The 20,950-nt window shown below is 47.0% G+C and overlaps 1 protein-coding gene across 2 annotated transcripts in view; it reads left to right on the forward strand.

Moving 5' to 3' along the window:
- The first annotated feature begins 2,020 nt into the window (after window positions 1–2,020).
- Window positions 2,021–20,950, forward strand: part of ap4b1 (adaptor related protein complex 4 subunit beta 1) — a 48,299-nt gene continuing 29,369 nt past the window's right edge. For both annotated transcript variants that reach the window (XM_060938591.1, XM_060938593.1), the window contains exon 1: window positions 2,021–2,131. The gene's annotated coding sequence lies outside the window, so the exon portion shown is untranslated. The remainder of the gene's footprint in view (window positions 2,132–20,950) is intronic.

Raw genomic sequence — 20,950 nt, forward strand, 5'->3', positions numbered from 1 at the left:
TGGGAAACACTTGCCAGTCATAACCAGACAGTCGTAAAGTTGATCGGTCGTAAGTCGCATGGGTCGTAAGTCAACAACTACCTGTACTGGAAAAGATACTTGAGTTATTTAATCAAATTTGGAAAGAAGGAAAATTACCTAAAACATGGAAAAAGGCAACAATTCTTCCATTTCCTAAGCCAGGGAAAGATCCTAGTAACCCAGGTAATTACAGGCCCAGAGCTTTAACTTCACACCTAGGAAAGCTTATGGAAAAATTGGTAGTGGGTCATCTGAATTAGCTATCAAACTATCAAAGCTATCAAACAGGATTTAGAAGGAGTAAATCAACCACTGATGCTCGTTAAACTTTGTAATGAGGTTGAAAAGTCTTTAGTTATGAAGGAGGTGATGGCAGCTGTTTTTCTGGATATTGAAAAAGCTTATGACACCATGTGGAGAGAGGGCCTATTAATTAAGTTGGAGAAAATTGGGATAAATGGGAGAATGTTCAATTTAATTTAATTTTTTTTGACACATCGTACTTTGAGGGTAAGAGTAGGCAATGGATTGTCAGAAGAATATATGGTAGAAAGTGGAATTCCCCAGGGGAGCGTTATAAGCCTTGTTCTATTTAATATAATGATTAATGACATATTTGAGAAAGGAGGTGAAGGACTATTGTATGCAGATGATGCTGTTGTATGGAAAAGGGGACGTAATGTCCCATATATAGTAGATAGCATACAAAAAGAAATGCAAATATTAGAACAATGGGGAATAGATTGGGGATTTAAATTCTCTTTACCAAAAACTAAGGTAATGTTTTTTATCAGAAAGAAGATCCCAGAGAACTTCAAAATAACGTTGTACAACCAACCACTGGACAAGTTGCCAGATCATCACAGGGCTGACACATATCTGTAGACACAGACAACCATTCACACTCACATTCACATCTATGGTCAATTTAGAGTCACCAGTTAACTTAACCTGCATGTTTTTGGACTGTGGGGGAAACCGGAGCCCCCGGAGGAAACCCACGCGGAGAACATGCAAACTCCACACAGAAAGGCCCTCGCCGGCCACTGGGCTTTAACCCAGGATCTTCTTGCTGTGAGGCGACAGTGCTAACCACTACACCACCGTGCTGCCCCCAAAGACATCTTATATCTAAATATTATGGTTTTATTAAAATATTTACAGATGGGTCAAAAAATCCACAAGATGGGCATTGTGGAATCAGGATATATATTCCCAAACTCAACAAAAAGTACAGATATAGGCTTAGCAACTTTTTGTCAATATATTCTATAGAATTAGCGGGAATAATAACTGCTCTGAGATGGATTGAAGAAGTCAAACCACTAAGATCTGTCATATGTACTGATTCATTAGCAGTTTTACTCAGCTTTGAAACAGGAAACTCAATGAGAGAGGATTTGGGGAAGGGAGAAGCTAAATCTAAAATAAAAACAGAAGTTCTACTTAAATGGCAAAATGAATGGAGGGTAGAATTCAATGCAAGGCATTATCATGAGATCCAGGAAAATGTTTGGGGGAAAAGGATATCAGGTCTCAACAGAAGGGAAGAGGTGGTTTATAGTAGACACACAGGTCTTAATGGCACTCTACGGTTAATAGGGAAGAGTAATGGTTTATGCAGTGAATGTCATGTTCTAGAAGTTCTAGTTCATGTTTTACACAGACAGCAATGGAGCGAAAGAGAGGCTGATAATGGAATAGAAAACATCCTTAATGAAGAAGGAATGCAGAAAGAGAGAGGATCAAATCCCTATTTATTTATCTTAACGATACAGGTTTAATTAAAAGGATCTAGGATCCTTTTTTTTTCTTCTTAAACTTCAGATAGCCCTGATAGTCTGCTAAGTCCCTTTACACACTCCTGTACAGCAGGTGGCGGTATGCACCAAAGAGACGTGAGCCGCCAATAAACCAAAGGAGAAGAACAAGTAAAGCCTTTTATTTTGAAATGTAACACAATCGGAAGTCTTGGTTTTCTTTCCGGCTTCACGCTGTTGCCTGTCTTGACAAACAAAATGTATCCATGGATTTTAAGTCCATTTTTCAGCCGGTGATTACATTAGAAAAATAAAATATTTATCTTCATCGGGATTAAGTAACTAATCAGGTAAGTTATTGTTTAACTCTGTGATTATGAGCTAAATTATGACAAATTCTCTAAACCGGCGAGTTTTGATTTTAATCTAGTTAGCTCTATAATAGGCTAGTTAGCCGGTGTCTTGACGTATCTTGTATCCTTCACACATCCTGCACGACTTCCGGTTTCTGTTCGCAATCTGATTGGCTGAATCAGGATGACGCTCCGCCTCACGACTATTCTTATGCTAATCAGATTATACGTTTTATTTACATCCACAGTGATCCATCAGCCAGGGCTTGTTTACTTCTTTAGCGTTGCTAGGTAACAAGTGAAACATGTTTACTACCAGCTCGTATCTGCAAACTGTATAAAACATTCACAGGTGGGTTGGAATTGACTCCTGTGGGATATATAAGCGATAACACCCTCCGGGGAGTGCAGTTACAGGAAAATAATCAACCACCAGGAGAAGTGGAGTCACTGCCACCAGCCTGGAGTGGATTATTTTCTGTAGTGGCTCATCATAAATGGTGATGATTTTATTCCTCTTTAGACCACATCGGTTTGATTATAAACACCATGTTATATTTAGTTTTAAGGAATAACAAGTCATACTTTTATATCCATCTGTAATTACATTTAATGTTGTGGAGCATCCAGGAAAGGCGTTATCACTTGCGTTATAGCAGCTGTAAACGGTCCTCAGATGTCCACATGGTGTCCTCAGGAGACTGTTAGTTTATAAGCAGTTTATGAAGTACTATAATGAATTTTGCTTCATAGCTTAAAAAACAAATAAATAACTATAATTAAAAATAAAATAAATTGTCCTTTTCATCCGCTCAGACACTAGTTTTCTGTGATTGTTTCACCAAGATGGTGCCGCAGATGGCTGCTTCAGTGTACCACTGCTGCGTTACTCGAATCTCTTTCACCAGCGGAGAGTCCATGAACATCAGGGGAACGACTCCAACGGACTTATTACCAACTTTTCTGGTGTCTTGCGTGGAAATATTGGGCATTCTGGTCAAAGGTGCTCTCACTTTTGCTCGCTCAGTGAGACGCCGGAGGAGAAAATGCGCTGGTGCTCCTCCATCGGCGTGGACTTCACACTCGGCTACCTGCGATATTTCTCCCCAGTGTGTGCTCATTTTGCAACAAACTAGACAAACTCCAGCTGCTGGTGGGAAGAAACAGGGACTTTCCTTCATCTTCCGTTTTATGCTTCATGGAGACGCAGCTATGCGGACTCATCCCGGACTCTGCGCTGCAGCTGGCCGGCTTCCAACTTTCTAATGTGGACCGTAACACAGATCTCGCCGGTAAAACAAAGGACAGCAGAATCTGTTTTTATGCAAACAGCAGCTGGTGCAGTGACGTGTCAGTGATCCTGCAGCACTGTTCTCCTGACCTGGAATCATTTATCATTAATTGTAAACCCTTCTGCTCCCTCCGTGAGTTCATTTCATTCATCCTGGTCAGTGTTTACGTTCCACTGCAGGCCAACGTGCTGAACGCATGGTGCATGCTGGCCAATCAGATACTGGGTGTGGAGCAGACAAACCCGGACTCCGTAGTTATTGTCCTCGGTGACTTTAACAAAGGTAACCTCAGCCATGAACTACCAAAATACAGTTTATTAAACACCTGACTGGAGAGGAGAATGTTTTGGATCACTGCTACGCTACAGTCAGCAGTGCCGATCACACCAGCCTCGCACTGCACTGGGCCACTCTGACCACGTCATGGTCCACCTGATTCCTGCATTCAGGCAGAAATTAAAGCTGAGGAAACCTGTAGTGAGGACAAAGACATGGAACAATGAGGTTGTGGAGAACCTTCAATCGTGCTTGGACTGTACAAACTGGGATGTGTTCAGGACTGCGACCGACAGTCTGGATGAGTTCACAGAGGCTGTGACGTCTGACATCAGCTTCTGTGAGGACTGCTGCATTCCATCATGAGCCAGGGTGAGTTAGAGTGATGACAAACCCTGGTTCACAGATGAGCTCAGACAGCTGAGGGTGCAAAAGGAAGAAATATTCAGAAGTGGGGACAGGAATAGGTTTAGGAAGGCAGTGAGAGAAGCTAAATGACTGCACTCTGAGAAACTCCAATGCCAGTTCTCAGCCAACGACTCTGCGTCTGTCTGGAAAGGGCTCAGACAGATCACTAACTACACACCTTCAGCCCCCCACTCTGTTAACGACTTGCGCCTGACCAACCAACTGCAGGAGTTCTGCTGTCGCTTTGAAGGACACTGGGACTTTCCCAATAACATCCCCCATGACTCCACACTCCAGCTCCAGCCCACCATCCCCACCTCCTCCACCTCTACTGCTGCTGGGGCCTCTTTACAACTTCACACCTCTGAGGCTGGGCGGCACGGTGGTGTAGTGGTTAGCGCAGTCGCCTCACAGCAAGAAGGTCCTGGGTTCGAGCCCTGGGGCCGGCGAGGGCCTTTCTGTGTGGAGTTTGCATGTTCTCCCCGTGTCCGCGTGGGTTTCCTCCGGGTGCTCCGGTTTCCCCCACAGTCCAAAGACATGCAGGTTAGGTTAACTGGTGACTCTAAATTGACCGTAGGTGTGAATGTGAGTGTGAATGGTTGTCTGTGTCTATGTGTCAGCCCTGTGATGACCTGGCGACTTGTCCAGGGTGTACCCCGCCTTTCGCCCGTAGTCAGCTGGGATAGGCTCCAGCTTGCCTGCGACCCTGTAGAAGGATAAAGCGGCTAGAGATAATGAGATGAGACCTCTGAGGCTCATCCACCCACCACCACACACTCAACTCTCTGAAGAGGAACGTCAATAAGCTCTTTAAGAAGCTGAACCCTCGCAAAGGAGCAGGTCCCAATTCTGTCTCACCATTTACCCTGAAGCGCTCTGCTGATCAGTTGTCTTCGGTGTTCACAGATATCGTCAACACCTCACTGGAGACATACCATGTACCTGCCTACTTCAAGGCCTCCACCATTAACCCCGCCCCAAAAAGCCAAGGATCACAGGATTAAATGATTACAGATCCATCACCCTGACTTGTGTGGTTATTAAATCCTTCGGGTGCCTTGTGCTTTACCACCTTAAAGCAGATACACGGAACCTTTATTTTTAAATAAATTTCTGAGTGGATAGTATCTCCATCCTTGACTCTTGCATGCTGCATAAATGGGAATTAAAAAATATATTTTTGAGAGTTAAAATCGACCCCAAATTTGTGATTGGTGCTGCCCCGCTGAGCCAGCCAGCCCTGAGTGCGTGACGTCACAGCAGGAACCGGTTTTAAGGCCGAGGCCTTTTACAGCTATAGACCAAAGTCATATAAATAAACATTTATGGTGAAAGTAAGAAATAGCGTTACCGACTCGCTCAACTAAGACTGATTTGACTTCACTGATTGTGGGTTGACTCTCATTAAAACAGGATGGGTGCTATAACTTGTGCAACATACATGTACATGCATGCATTTTCACTGATAAAACGTAAAAGGCTCATTAAATAATCAGATGAACTCAATCACATTCTGAAGCAAATTAAATAATCTTATCAGAATCAGAAACACTTTTATTGCCGGGTATGTGGACACACGAGGAATTTGACTCCGGTTCACTTAGCTTTCATCGTACAAAACAGATAAAGCGTATACACAAAACAAACAAGCAAGCAACAAAAATAGGTGCATAGTGCAAAGTAATCCAGGTAAGTCAAGTATGGAATAGTTAAATATAAAGTATACAGTGAGCACAGAATGACAGTATGAGTGTGCAGATATTTTGCAAGTGATATTACTGATATATGAATCTGGATTTTAGCTGTTCATCACCGAGACAGCCTGAGGGAAGAAACTGTTCTTGTGTCTGGTTGTTTTTGCATACAGTGATCTATATCGCCTCCCTGAGGGGAGAAGATTAAACAGATTGTGACCAGGGTGTGATGGGTCCGCAGAGATGTTACCTGCCCGTTTCCTGACTCTGGACAAGTCTTGGATGGAGGGCAGGTTGACACCAATAATTTCCTCTGCAAACCTTATTGTCCATTGCAGTCTGTTCTTCTCCTGTTTGGTGACCGATCCAAACCAAACAGTGATGGAAGAGCAAAGAACAGACTGAATGATGGCAGTGTAGAATTGTGTCAGCAGCTCCTTAGGCAGGTTGAGCTTCCTGAGCTGGCGCAGAAAGTACAACCTCTGCTGAGCCTTTTTAATGATAGTGACTGTGTTTGTCTCCCACTTCAAGTCCTGAGAGATTGTGGAACCCAGAAACCTGAAGCTTTCAACCGCGGTCACAGTGTTGTTGGTGATCGGCAGCAGAGTGGGGGGCTTCTCCTAAAGTCCACTGTCATCTCCACAGTTTTGAGCGTGTTCAGCTCCAGATTCTTCCGACCGCACCACCAGACCAGCCGTTCAACCTCCCGTCTGTATGTAGACTCGTCACCGTCTCGGATGAGGCCGATGACCGTTGTATCATCTGCAAATTTCAGGAGTTTAACAGACGGGTCTCTTGAGGTGCAGTCGTTGGTATAAAGGGAGAAGAGCAGTGGGGAGAGCACACACCCTTGGGGGGCTCCAATGGTGATAGTCCGAGTGCTGGATATGATGCTCCCCATCCTCACCTGCTGCTTCCTGTCAGTCAGGAAGTTTGTAATCCACTGACAGGTGGAGGAGGGCACAGTGAGCTGGGTGAGCTTGGTGTGGAGGATGTCTGGAACAATGGTGTTGAATGCCGAACTGAAGTCCACGAACGGAATCCTGGCGTACGTCCCTGCAGAGTCAAGGTGTTGCAGGATGTAGTGCAGTCCCATATTGATCGCATCATCCGCTGACCTGTTTGCTCGGTAGGCAAACTGCAGGGGGTCCAGCAGGGGGTCTGTGATGTCCTTCAGGTGTGACAACACCAGTCTCTCGAAGGACTTCATAACTACAGATGTGAGAGCTACAGGCCTGTAGTCATTCAGTCCTGTGATGGTGGTTTTCTTGGGAACCGGGATTATTTTGGAGTGTTTGAAGCATGAGGGGACTTCACACAGCTCCAGGGATCTATTGAAGATCTGGGTGAAGATGGGAGCCAGCTGATCAGCACAGACCTTCAGACAGGAGGGTGACACACCATCTGGGCCAGGTGCCTTCCTGATCTTCTGTCTGCGAAAAAGCTGACAAACATCCTCTTCACAGATCTTGAGTGCTGGTGTGGGGTCAGAGGTGAGAGGAGGCAGAATAGCAGGGGGTGTAAATGGGTCTTTAATGTCTGAGGGGGGGAGAGGTGTGAATTTGTCGAATCTGGAGTAAAACACGTTCAACTCGTCAGCCAGTTGATGGTTCATTGCAGTGTAGGGGGATGGTCTCCTGTAGTTAGTGATATTCTTCAGGCCTGTCCACACTGATGCCGGATCGTTGGCTGAAAGGCTGTGTGATGAGACATAGCTTTTATTTTGATAAGGTCTCAGTTTATACTGTTTGGTATACGTCACACGCACTGCGGAAGTTAGTCGGAGAGTCAGATTCAGGTCAGTAATGTGTTAACATGTAATGTGTTGAGTTCCTTCAGTAAAAGTTATAAAACTACACTTCTTGTCCGTCCATTTCGTGACATGGTGTCAGAAGTGGTGAATTGACGCCTCGGAAGAGAGAGGGAGAAAAGCGGCAGTGAGTTGGAGCGAAGAAAAAGAAAAGCGATGAAAGGGAGGTAGTGAGAACAACGAGGGAAAAATGCCGAAGTTTCACGTGCCCGAAGCTTTCGACTTCACCCAGCCTTCTACATGGCCGATGTGGAAGCAACACTTCGCACGCTTTCGAATAGCGACAAAGTTGGACAAGGAAGACCAGGTTGTACAAGTAGATTCCCTTCTGTATGCAATGGGCAGAGACGCTGAGCCTGTGTTTAGCACTTTTACGTTCACTGAACAGGAAGAGGCTAATTACTTTGATACTGTACTGGCAAAGTTTGATGAACATTTTGTGCCCAAACGTAACATTATACATGAACGTGCCTGTTTTCACCGACGCTCACAACATAGTGGAGAAAGTGTTGAGGCCTTTGTATGTAACCTGTACAAATTAGCGGAGCACTGTGAATTTGGGGCTAGTAAGGATGAACAGATACGTGACAGACTAGTCATTGGGATTGCGGATGGAGAAGTGTCCCAGAAACTCCAGCTAGAGCCCGAGCTCACGTTAGAGAAGGCAATCCAAATGGCTCGCCAGTCGGAGCTTGTGAAAAAACAAACACAAATGAGAACGGACAGTGAAGTGAATGAAGTCAAACACAAACAGTTCAGAAAGTTTAAAAAGGGCTCCACTGGGAAGTGGAAAGGCAAAAGCAAAGATAGAACAACAACAGAGGGAAAGTGCACGAGGTGCAACAGGGAGCACGAGATGGGCGCGTGCCCTGCGCGCGGGAAAGGCAAAATGCTACGCTTCAAAATAGACACTGGGGCAGATATTACTGTCATGTCACACAGCTCATATCTCAGCTTCCCCGTGAGACCAGCCCTGTGTCAGACAGCAGCAGACGTGCGCAGTCCTGGTTGCAAGCTTCAGTGCATGGGAATGTTTTTGGCTACCACTGAACAAAAGAGGCAAAAATACAGCTTTTGGATTTTCGTTGTGAGTGGCTCCTGTACAAATAATCTGCTCAGCCGCACAGCTGCATGCAAGATGGGACTGGTACTGAGTGGATGGAACTGGAGTGTGATGGTGTCTTCGGGGACATTGGACTTTTAAATTGCAAACCAGTGAAAATTGAGCTCAGAGATGATGCTCAGCCCTACAGTGTCACAACCCCATGGCGTGTCCCCTTCCCGCTGCTCACAAAGGTGGAGCAGGAGTTAGCACGCATGCAGTCGTTGGGGATTATCGAAGAGGTGAGAGAGGCCACAGACTGGTGCGCGCCAACGGTCCTGGTGGTCAAGAAAAATGGCAAAGTCCGAATCTGCGTGGACCGAAAGAGACTAAATGAAGCAGTCAGGAGAGAGAGGTTCATCTTACCTACACTGGAGGATGTGGCGCCGAAGCTGTCGGGGCAGCTGTCTTCTCGACCCTTGATGCATCCAGCGGTTTCTGGCAGATACCCCTGGACCCAGCCAGCCAGAGGCTGACTACTTTCATTACTCCTGTAGGGAGATTCTGTTTTAAAAGACTGCCCTTCGGCATCACCTCTGCTCCTGAAATATTTCAGAGAGAAATGAGCACCCTGCTACGTGAACACAATGGCACAGTCGTGGTAATGGACAATATATTAGTGTATGGGAAGACTAAAGCAGAGCACGACTGCAACTTGAAAGCCGTGATGCAGACAATTGAAGGGCTCTGCATGCTCTTGCGACAAGGCTTTCGCAGATAACTTTTCGCAGACAGTTGTAATTTATCGTTGAGCGGGGAGTAATAGGCGTGTGTGATGTTATTCACCGCCACAACGCAAGGGGGCGCAGATACGTTTTTTGAACTGGGGGGGGGACAAAGCTGCCAGCAAACCAACTCCAACCCCACCCCCAACATGTGTTGTGTGAGGAATATACTCTGATGCCCTCAGGGCGGCGACATTACTCAGCTAAGACAAAAAAAAAATCACTCCTTCATCCCTGCAACCGTTAGCTTAGGCCTACTAATAAATAAAGAGTAGGAATAGAGCACACCTGTGATGTCTGGTGCTCTCATGTGCTATTTACCACTGACACGACAGGATGTCATGTGAGTTGAATGTGTGTGTGTGTTCTGGATGACTGCTGACTGTTTTATCTACCCTTTGTATTTATCTATAGCATCTAGGTCTGTGTATCCTATGTATTGAGACTTGGACTGTCAAACTTAATTACCCATCACTGAAAGAAATAAAGCTTATTGATTCTGATACTGATTCTAATCACTCCCCAAGCATGCCATATGCCGTATGCAAAAACTGTTTTATTTAAACATTAACTGACTTTCAGCACAATGATAACATTTTAACATAGCCTATGGAAATCCAAAGTTTACACATTATCATCACGCACAGAAATTGCAAAACTGCAAAACTAGTTTTAAAACCGCTAAGTTCCAACTGTTAACCATAGCGAGAGGCTGGGCTACGTGTGTGTGTGTAAAGTGTAAACCAGTGCATCCTGACTTTCTAACTATGCCTGTGTGTTGCGTGAGTGGCAGTCAGTCAACAACTCTTCGCAAAGTTTCCTTATGAAACAATATGCTCGCTGAAATTATGGCAGGGAACGCCAGATTAAACATTAAAACTGCCTTCTGAGCACTGTATCTATAGGCTACCACCGAAAGAAGGAGGCTACCAGAAAGGCATCTCTACTCCGTACGATTTTACTTTCACTACGACATTACTTTGAACAGACTATCAAAAAATTGCAAGGTGATATGATAAAGGCACAGTTTACTTACAGTCGTTGTTTTTTGAAAAAACGATGCAATCGTTTTCTGCCTTTTCGGTTTGGCACCCTTCATCATGCCGTGTTGGGGTCCTGAACTAGGAGCTGTCCCTGATATGCCTGTCAAACTTGTGGGTAACCATAGCAACCAAGCTCGAGCTCACAACCTGTACAGTCTGCGCAGCTCAACCAACCGAATATCAGTCTTTGTTTTGTTTTATGTGAGTTGTTGCAACTATGTATGTACTGCTGTGCACCTCAATAAACCGAATGGTAATTAGTCTTTTGATTTTTCCGTGAGGTTTGCCTTATGCAAAGAAAGACAGCATAGACGGTTTTTCCTCCCTATAAGTGGGGGGGACCGAACGAGGTGAATTTAAATCTGGGTGGGACGAATCCCACCTGTCCCACCCTCTATCTGCGCCCGTGGCGCGAAGTCGCGAAATCGCTAGGAGTAGTTGGTGGGTGTGGTTAGTGGAGTGTTTATCCTCCGGTTATTGATAATGACTAGAACTGGAGTCGTATAGATGTACGTACTTCCTCACTTCCTCGATCAACCGCTCTTCGTGCTGCTCCATCTTCGCTTGTGTTTTTAAAAATGGCGGTCGTGAAAACAAACCAAACCGGGAAAGTAGGGAAGCGGAAGTGCGTGTACAGCGGATATAGAGTGGACCAATCAGAGCCCTCTTCAAATCAAATCAAATCAAGTTTATTTGTACAGCGCTTTTAACAATAAACATTGTCGCAAAGCAGCTTTACAGAATTTGAACGACTTAAAACATGAGCTAATTTTATCCCTAATCTATCCCCAATGAGCAAGCCTGTGGCGACGGTGGCAAGGAAAAACTCCCTCAGACGACATGAGGAAGAAACCTCGAGAGGAACCAGACTCAAAAGGGAACCCATCCTCATTTGGGCAACAACAGACAGCCTGACCTATAATATTAACAGTTTTAACAGGTATAACCCTCAACTGTCCTCATGGGGCCGTCCTTCACAGGAGTGGGGCGATAAAACTCCGACCAGACACAGGGCACCAGGATGGATCAAGCAGGTCCGAGGGGCAGAAGAGGCCAGCATCTCAATCCCAGGATCAACATGTAACTCAGAGGGACAGATTGGGGGGGGGGGGGGGGGAGAAAGAAAACATGTTGTTAGGTATGCCCTAAAAATGACAAGTATTAAATCTGTGTGGTAGGCTCGCAGAGACGAGAGTCTTTACATCAGGCATGACACACAATGGCATGTTAATATGGTAAAAAAAATATATCATGACCTGCTCTGGCTGGATGCTTGATTGGGTGATGGGAGCACACTCCTCAGCAATGATGAGATGCAGATGGGACCCTTAGGCCTGGCCAAGACAATTCAGTTACATTTCACCGGGTCTGGGACATGCGACAGAATGTCTGACGACCGATTCCCTGCAGGCTACGATAGCCAGTCGAGGTCCCCACCGTCTCCACCAAAAGATTTCCTGTTGACTCCATGTAACTCAGAGGGACAGATTTGGAGTGGGGGGGGGAGAGAAAGAAAACACAGGTGGTTAGGTATGCCCAATGTCACCTGAATAAGTAGGAACAGTATACATATTGCACCGAGTACAAGCAGGGACTCCGGCAACTAACTATGACAGCATAACTAAAAGGAGAGAGCCAGAAGGTAACACAGGCATGAGGGAGCCCCGGGACATAAAGCAGCCAGCCACTGCACCGTCAACAAACTCGAGTGAGCAAGCGAGTGGGGACTGACAGCATCCATACATCCCAGTTTACCAAAACACTCTATGTCTGAGGACCCTCCAGATCTACTCCTTTACCTCAAACACCATTAACAAAAGGCTTGACTAAACAGATATGTTTTTAGCCTAGACTTAAATGCTGGGGTCATAGTAGGCCAACACCGGCGCCGTGACCAGCAGCTTCTTCACTTCTTCGAAGGCCTTTTCTTGGGCTGTACACTACACCCACAGGACATCACCCCTCAGCAGGGAGGTGACTGGATGCAGGACAGTGGCCAGGTGAGGTAAGAACTTGGCCCTCTTGTCTGCGACGCTGTCTGCGAGGCTGTCTGCGGTGGTCACAATTTTTGGGAGGTGCGCAGAGCGTCTGCGAAGGGGGGGGCTTCGCAGACGCCATCTGCGACGCCATCTGCGAGGACTGGGTTGTCAGCATAAATTAGCCTTAAGGCATCAGGGCTCAAGCTCAACAAAGACAAGTGCCACTTTGCACAACCAGAGCTGCAGTACTTTGGGCACGTCATAGGAGCTGATGGAATAAAGCCCGATGGCAACAAGGTCAAAGCCATAACCGACATGCCAAGCCCCCAGAACGTCAGTGAACTCCGCCAAATGCTGGGTATGGTGAATTACATGGCCAAGTTCTTACCTCACCTGGCCACTGTCCTGCATCCAGTCACCTCCCTGCTGAGGGGTGATGTCCTGTGGGTGTAGTGTACAGCCCAAGAAAAGGCCTTCGAAGAAGTGAAGAAGATGCTGGTCACGGCGCCGGTGTTGGCCTACTATGACCCCAGCAAGCAGACGGTGGTGAGTGCCGACGCGAGTAGTTATGGCTTAGGAGCCACCCTCCTCCAAGACCAGGGAGACACTGTATGTCCTGTGGCATTCTGCTCACGCACTTTGACAGAGACAGAGCGCAGATACTCTCAGATTGAAAAGGAGTGTCTGGCGGGGGTCTGGGCATGCGAACGATTCTCGCGTTACCTACATGGCATGGAGAGCTTTTGTCTAGAAACCGACCATAAGCCATTAGTACCATTGATCAACACCTACAACTTCGATAAAGCACCACTGAGATGCCAGCGCTTGTTAATGCGCCTCATGAGATTCAATGTGAAGGCAGTACATGTGCCAGGCAAGCAACTCATAATTGCGGACACACTGTCCCAAAACCCACTGAAAGTCAGTGATGCGTCAGATACTGACAAGGATGTGAAAGCCTATGTGCAGGCGGTGATGGCTACCAGGCCGGTGTCGGACGACAGACTGGAGAAGATCCGAGCGGCGACCCTCCAAGATGAGGATCTCCAGAGAGTCACCCACTACATCCGTCACAGCTGGCCAACTTCAATGTCGCAGTTGCCACACATGCTCCAGGGCTACCACACAGCGAGAGCTCATCTTTCTGAAGCCGACGGCTTGTTGCTGTACGACAACAGAATCGTCATCCCGGGGTCACAGCGGATGGAAGTGCTGTCCAAGCTCCACGAGGGTCACTTCGGCTTGACCAAGAGCCGGGAGAGAGCCAAGATGTCAGTGTGGTGGCCGGGCATCGGATCAGACATTATCAGGTGTGTTACAACCTGCGAGTTTTGCATCACAAACAAACCTACTCAGAACAGAGAGACATTAATGACTACTCCATTACCTAATGGGCCATGGCAGAAGATAGCTGCTGATCTGTTCAAGTTAGATGGGAAACAGTACTTAGTTGCAGTCAACTATTATTCCTGTGATATAGAGATAGCCCACCTGTCTAGTATAACTAGCAAGCAAGTGATCAGTTGCCTCAAGAGCATGTTTGTGCGCTGGGGTATTCCCCTCGAGATTATCACTGATAATGGCACACAGTTTGTTTCAAATGAGTTTAATGAGTTCAAGAACACATATGACTTCCAGCATACAACATCAAGCCCACACTACCCGCAAGCAAACGGTGCTGCAGAGCGAGCAGTGCGGATCTTGTGCCAACCAGACCCACACTTGGCGTGGATGAATTACCGAGCCACCCCAATCCAGTCTACTGGATAGAGCCCTGCCCAGCTTGCAGTTGGTCGCCAGATCAGAACGAGAGTCCCCACTCTCTCAAAACATCTGCAGCCCTGCCATGTCAATCTTAAGCAGCTGAACGCAAAAGACAGACAGACAAAGCAGGCCTACAGATTCTTCTACAACAGAAGGCATTCTGCGCGTGACCTTCCAACTTTACACCCTGGTCATCAGGTAAAGGTCAAGCTGGATGGAGAAAAGAGATGGACGACTCCTGGAGTGATAGTCTCCAATGCACCAGAGCCACGGTCGTACATGGTGAGAACCGAGCAAGGCACAGTCACACATCGAAATCGTCGACACCTGCAGCTCGTCCCAGAGCTACCCAGCCTGGAAGGACAGACACCACCAGAGGATGATGTCCAAACAGCTGGTGTGACCACCAGTGAACCACCTCAGCCCGCATCAGCACCAAAGGCTCCAGACCAAGCATCACTGGAAGGAGTGCCGGTCCAGTCGCCATCTACACTAGTACCCATGGTCAAGAGGTCATCAGGAAGAACTATCAAGACTCCTGTGAAGTTCAAGGACTTTGTCCGACCAATGCCTAGCTTAAAGAAGTGAGAAATTAACCCTTTAAGTTGTAGTTAAAAGAAATACTATAGAATAAGTTAGAATAAGTTCTTCACAGGAAGTTTACTGTAATGCAGTCAGTCAGTTCAACAGAATCTTGGGTATAGAAATAATGAGCAGTGCAAAGACCTACTTAGAATTATTTGTTTATTGATTATTTGTTTGAGAAACAAACTTAAGGGGGGAGATGTGATGAGACATAGCTTTTATTTTGATAAGGTCTCAGTTTATACTGTTTGGTATACGTCACACGCACTGCAGAAGTTAGTCGGAGAGTCAGATTCAGGTCAGTAATGTGTTGCGTTCCTTCAGTAAAAGTTATAAAACTACACTTCTTGTCCGTCCATTTCGTGACGGGCTGTTTTTGATCCTTTCAGCGTAGCTCCTCTTGGCTGCTTTCACCTCTTTCGTCAGTGTGTTTCTGGCCTGTTTGTACAGGACTCTGTCCCCACTTCTGTAGGCCTCCTCCTTGGCCTGGCGAAGCTGTCTGAGTTTTGTGGTGAACCAGGGTTTGTTGTTATTGTATGTGCAGAAGGTCTTGGTGGGCACACACACATCCTCACAAAAACTGATGTAAGATGTCACAGTATCAGTCAGTTCATGCAGGTCTGAAGCTGCAGCCTCAAAAACACTCCAATCAGTGCAGTCAAAGCAGGCTTGTAGTTCCACTTTGGCCTCATCAGACCATCTCCTCACCGTCTTAACTACAGGCTTAGCAGATTTCAGCTTCTGCCTGTAGGACGGGATAAGATGAACCATACAGTGATCAGATAGTCCCAAGGCTGCATGGGGGACAGAGTGGTACGAGTCCTTTAAAACAGTGTAACAGTGGTCCAGAGTGTTAGAGTCCCTGGTGGGACACTTAATGTGCTGTTTATATTTTGGCAGTTCGTGGCTGAGGTTTGCTCTGTTAAAGTCCCCCAAAACAATGAGCAAAGAGTCTGGGTGGTTTTTCTCCACATTGTTTATCTGGTCAGCCAGGTGTTGTAACACCTCATTAACACACGCCTGAGGGGGGATGTAAACTCCAACCAGAATAAACGAGGAAAACTCTCGCAGAGCATAAAACGGTTTGCAGTTTATGAATAATGTCTCCAGATGAGGACTGCATGATTTATTTAGAACTGTGACATCAGTATACCAACCTTCGTTAATATAAAAGCAGACTCCGCCTCCCCTCGTTTTCCCCGTGAGCTCCGTTTCGCGGTCCGCTCAGTGAAAGTGAAATCCAGGCAGATGGAGAGAAGAGTCCGGGATGTGCTCACCGAGCCAGGTTTCGGTGAAGCACAAGGCAGCAGATCTGTTAAAATCTGTGTTGATTGTGTTGAGGAGCAGCAGTTTGTCCATCTTATTGGCCAGAGAGTGGACGTTAGCCAGGTGAATAGACGGGAGCGCAGTGCGAAACCCCCGCTGCCTCAGTCTGACGAGCACGCCGGCTCGCTTCCCCCGGTGTCTCCGGCGTCCTCGGCATAATCCATTAGGGAGCTGCTGCTCCCCTGACAAGTAACTCTGAAAAACTTTCTGGATTGATGAAAGCCGATGAAAGAACTCTACTGGTGGTGAATCCAATGTTTGAGTTCTTCTCTAGAGTATGTGACCAGCGAAGAAACGCAAGAAATACAACAAATACACAAAAACTTAGAAAGTACGAGAGAGCGAAGTACTGAGGCAACCGTCCGCGGTGCCGTCTTGGAATATATGTATACCAATATACCGCTAACTTAAACACACAATACAAGTTACATGGATTAATCTAAATGCAGATAAACGTGTTTTTTTTTTTTTTATCCAAATGAGAGTCGGAGCTTACCCGTCTGTGTTCTCGCTTCTTGAAGGCCGATCTTGTGGCCACTTGTTTTTGAAACAATCTGACGTTCAGTTGTTTGTTCATTTTTCCGTTCATTAGGAAACCCAGGGGCTGCAATGCCGGGGCTAAGCTAAAGGCTAGGCTAGCGGACAACTGGTGGCGCTACAAACCATCCATTCTCTCCGTTCTCATGGGGAATGTGAACTCGCTGCTGAATAAAGTCAACAAGCTTTCCGCACTGAACAACCAGTGGGTTTACCAGGAGAGCAGCGTGTTTATCTTTACGGAGACGTGGCTAACACACCTCGTACCGGATGCTAACGTGGACCTGCGGGGATTCACTGCTGTGAGAGCCGACAGAGACACTAAAGCATGCGAGAAAGGCAAAGGTGGGGGACTCATCATTTACGTGAATAACCACTGGTGTAACCCGGGACATTTCTCCGTAAAGACAGTTTTATGTTGCCCGGACTTGGAGCTGCTAGCCGTTAGCCTGCGGCCATATGATCTGCCGAGGGAGTTCAGTCACGTGATCACCATCTGTGTTTACATCCTTCCAAGGGCAGCCGCTGCATGTGAGAAGATTCACTCTGTCACAGCAAGGCTGCAGACACAGCACCCTGAGGCATTTATTATCATTTCTGGGGACTTTAATCATGCTACTTTGGACTCTACTTTGGCTGCTTTTTACCAGGTTGTGGATTGCCCAACTAGGAACAACAGGACAATTGATTTGCTGTATGCTAATGTGACGGATGCATACAGAGTCACACCCCTCCCCCCACTCGGGAAGTCTGACCACAACCTGGTTCGTTTACAGCCGAAGTACACCCCCCTGGTTCAAAGGCAGCCTGCAACAACTAGGTCCATTAGGAGGTGGTCCCCTGAAATGGAAGATGCCCTCAGGGACTGTTATGACATCATGGACTGGGATGTGCTGCTTAGTAGAGCCCTGCACTCCCGCGGGAGTCCCGCGGGACTCGCGGGACCCACCGCAAAGCAGTGCGGCGCGGGACAAATATTGAAAGCTCATTGCGGGAGCGTGCGGGACCGGAAGTGCACATATGCGCGCGCGGGCGGGAGCGGTGATAAGCTGCAGTCCCGCTAACTAAAAACGTGCTTGAAATAAAATTTATAAATTATTAATTTATGTCTATCATATATAATTTGTGCTGGATATTTTATTTGGCATTAATAAAAACATTTTAAGATGCCTAAATTTGCAGAGAAAGTCAGATTGCCAGGTTGAGTGAGAAATGGCATCTTAAACTTGCCATTGATCACCCTAAGGGGAAATTCTTTGATCACTCTAATGACTCGCAGTTCACACCCAGCTAGCAAGAGAACCTTGAGTGAATTGATTTACTTGTTGCGTTAGTCTACAACTTTAATCAGAGAGACAGGTTACACAGTGACGGTAGGCTTGACTCAATGCTATCCCAGAAATCCTTCCTGTAATATGCAAATTTGGCTGTCCAATCAGAGGCGGTCAAATTTGCATATTACAGGAAGGATTTCTGGGATAGCATTGAGTCAAGCCTACCGTCACTGTGTAACATGTCTCTCTGATTAAAGTTGTAGACTAACGCAAGCAGTAAATCAATTCACTTCTTTTACTAGCTCTGCTTTGCAATAAAAAAAAAAAACATTGGTACAAAGCAAGCCCTTTCACTTTTTTATGCTGATCAGAGAATTACAATGGTTTCTCATGTGATAAAAATTTGCGATTAAATATTTTAATCGTTTGACAGCACTAATTATTATTATTATTATTATTATTAGAGATACTACATGCTGAATTCAGAAACAAGGTAAGCAATAACAAACGTGAGCTGTAGATATTTATGCTCAAATCCACTCAAAGTAGGGGGCGGGGCACCATCACGCTGTGTCAAGACAAGAACTTTCCTGAGAAATAACGTGAACGTCTGCATCATGCGGGATTTGCGGGCGGGAGCGGGACAAAATATGGCAGGCGGGAGCGGGACTGAAAATCATAATTCTTTGCGGGCGTGTGCGGGAGTGGGACTGCACAATGCGGGCGGGAGCGGGACTGAAAAATCCGACCCGCGCAGACCTCTACTGCTTAGCTCACACTGTGAGGACATAGAGGGGCTGACACACTGTCTGACAGACTACCTCAACTTCTGTGCAGACGTGGTCTCCCCCACTAAGACTGTACGGTGTTACCCTAATAACAAGCCATGGGTAACAAAGGAAGTCAAAGCTGTCCTCAACAGGAAGAAGGCCGCCTTCAGGGACAGGGAGGCAATGAAGGCAGCACAGCAGGAGGTGAAACACTGCGTGAGGGAAGCTAAGGACAGCTACAGGAGAAAGGTGGAGCAGAAACTGAAGGAGAACAACATGAGGGAGGTCTGGGAACGTGTGAAAACCATCACAGGCCACAATACAAAGACCCGAGTCGTTGAGGGCGAACGAGTTGAATGACTTCTTCAACCGGTTCAACCAGCCCATGTCCCCACCACCCTGTCCCTCACTGCAGCCATCTCTCCTTCTTCCCTCAACACACCTCCCCCCAGTCATCGCAGCAGCCCCCTTCTCCCCCACCTCAACACAGACTCTTCCATGCATTACTGCAGAACAGGTCCAAGGTCAACTGAGGAAGCTTCACCCCAGGAAAGCAGCAGGCCTGGACAAGGTGTGTCCCCGACTACTGAAGACCTGCGCTGCTGAACTGGATGAACCACTCCAATGCATCTTCAACCTCAGCCTGCAGCTGGGGAGAGTGCCCACCCTCTGGAAGACATCATGCATCATTCCAGTTCCCAAAAAGAATCGGCCCAGCGAGCTGAGCGACTTCTGACCAGTGGCACTCACTTCACATCTGATGAAGATGTTGGAGCGGCTCTTCCTCAACCTCCTCAGACCCCAGGTGCAACATGCCCAGGACTGTCTGCAGTTTGCATACCGGGCAGGTGTTGGTGTGGAAGATGCCATCCTCTACCTGCTACACCGAGCCCACTCGCATCTGGACAAGGGAAATGGCACAGTGAGAATCCTCTTCTTGGACTTCTCAAGTGCCTTCAGCACCATCCAGCCCCTTATGCTTCAGGACAAACTGAACAGGATGCGAGTGGACCCCTGCCTGCTCACCTGGATCTCCAGCTACCTCACCGACAGGCCACAGTACGTCAGGCTGAAGGACATCACGTCTGACACTGTGATTAGCAGCACCGGAGCACCCCAGGGCATGGTGCTGGCCCCTCTTCACCCTGTACACCGCGGACTTCTGCTACAACTCAGAGCTGTGTCACATTCAGAAGTTCGCCAATGACACAACCATCATTGGGTGTATCAGTGACGACAGAGAGGAGGAGTATAGGAGCCTGGTGAGGGACTTTGCTGTATGGTGCAACAGGAAATATCTGCAGCTCAACACCTCGAAGACCAAGGAGCTGGTCATTGACTTTTTGGGAGGTCCAGACCAAGGTCATGACCAGTTCTGATCAAGGGAGTCGAGGTGGAGGCTGTGGATTCCTACAGGTACCTCGGGCTGTGGCTGGACAGCAAGCTGGACTGGACTTGTAACACCAATCACTTATACAGGAAGAGACAGAGCAGGCTATACTTCCTTAGGAGGCTGCGGTCCTTTTAACATCTGCAGGAAACTCCTGTGGATGTTCTATCAGTCTGTGGTCGCCAGTGTCCTGTTTTACACCGTGGTGTGCTGGGGGGGGCAGCACATCCAAGAAGGACACATCCAGGCTGGACAAACTGATCAGGCGGGCCGGCTCTGTGGTCGGCATGAAGCTGGACTCTATGGTGACGGTGGCAGAGAAGACGACTATGGACAAACTATTGAACATCATGGATGATGCCAATCACCCTCTGCACACCGTCATCAGCAACCAGAGAAGTCTGTTCAGTGACAGAATGCTCCTTCCCAACTGCTGGACTAACAGACTTAAAAACTCCTTTGTCCCTCATGCCATCAGACTGTACAACTCCTCTCTGGGGGGGGGTAACAGGAGGACGGGAAGGAGCAGTAGCCTAGCCTAACAATAAGCAATACTGGACAATGTGCAATATAAAGTGCAATATCTCTCCTGCTGGCCCCCCTTCCCCCTCCTCTCTTCCCCATGTCTTATTCTTTTATATTTGTATATGTAAATACTTTAATTTATCTAGAAGTTTTTTCTCTATTTTCTGTTCTCTGTTTATTCTGTAATGATGCTGCTGGAATCTTAATTTCCCTGAGGGAACCCACCCAAAGGGATCAGTGAAGTTCGATCTAATCTAATTCACTTCTTCCACGTAAGGGCGAGATGGCAGCGATATCCAGTTTAGAAATCAGGCGG

Source organism: Neoarius graeffei, chromosome 13 (assembly GCF_027579695.1).
Source record: "Neoarius graeffei isolate fNeoGra1 chromosome 13, fNeoGra1.pri, whole genome shotgun sequence".
Taxonomy (NCBI): domain Eukaryota; kingdom Metazoa; phylum Chordata; class Actinopteri; order Siluriformes; family Ariidae; genus Neoarius; species Neoarius graeffei.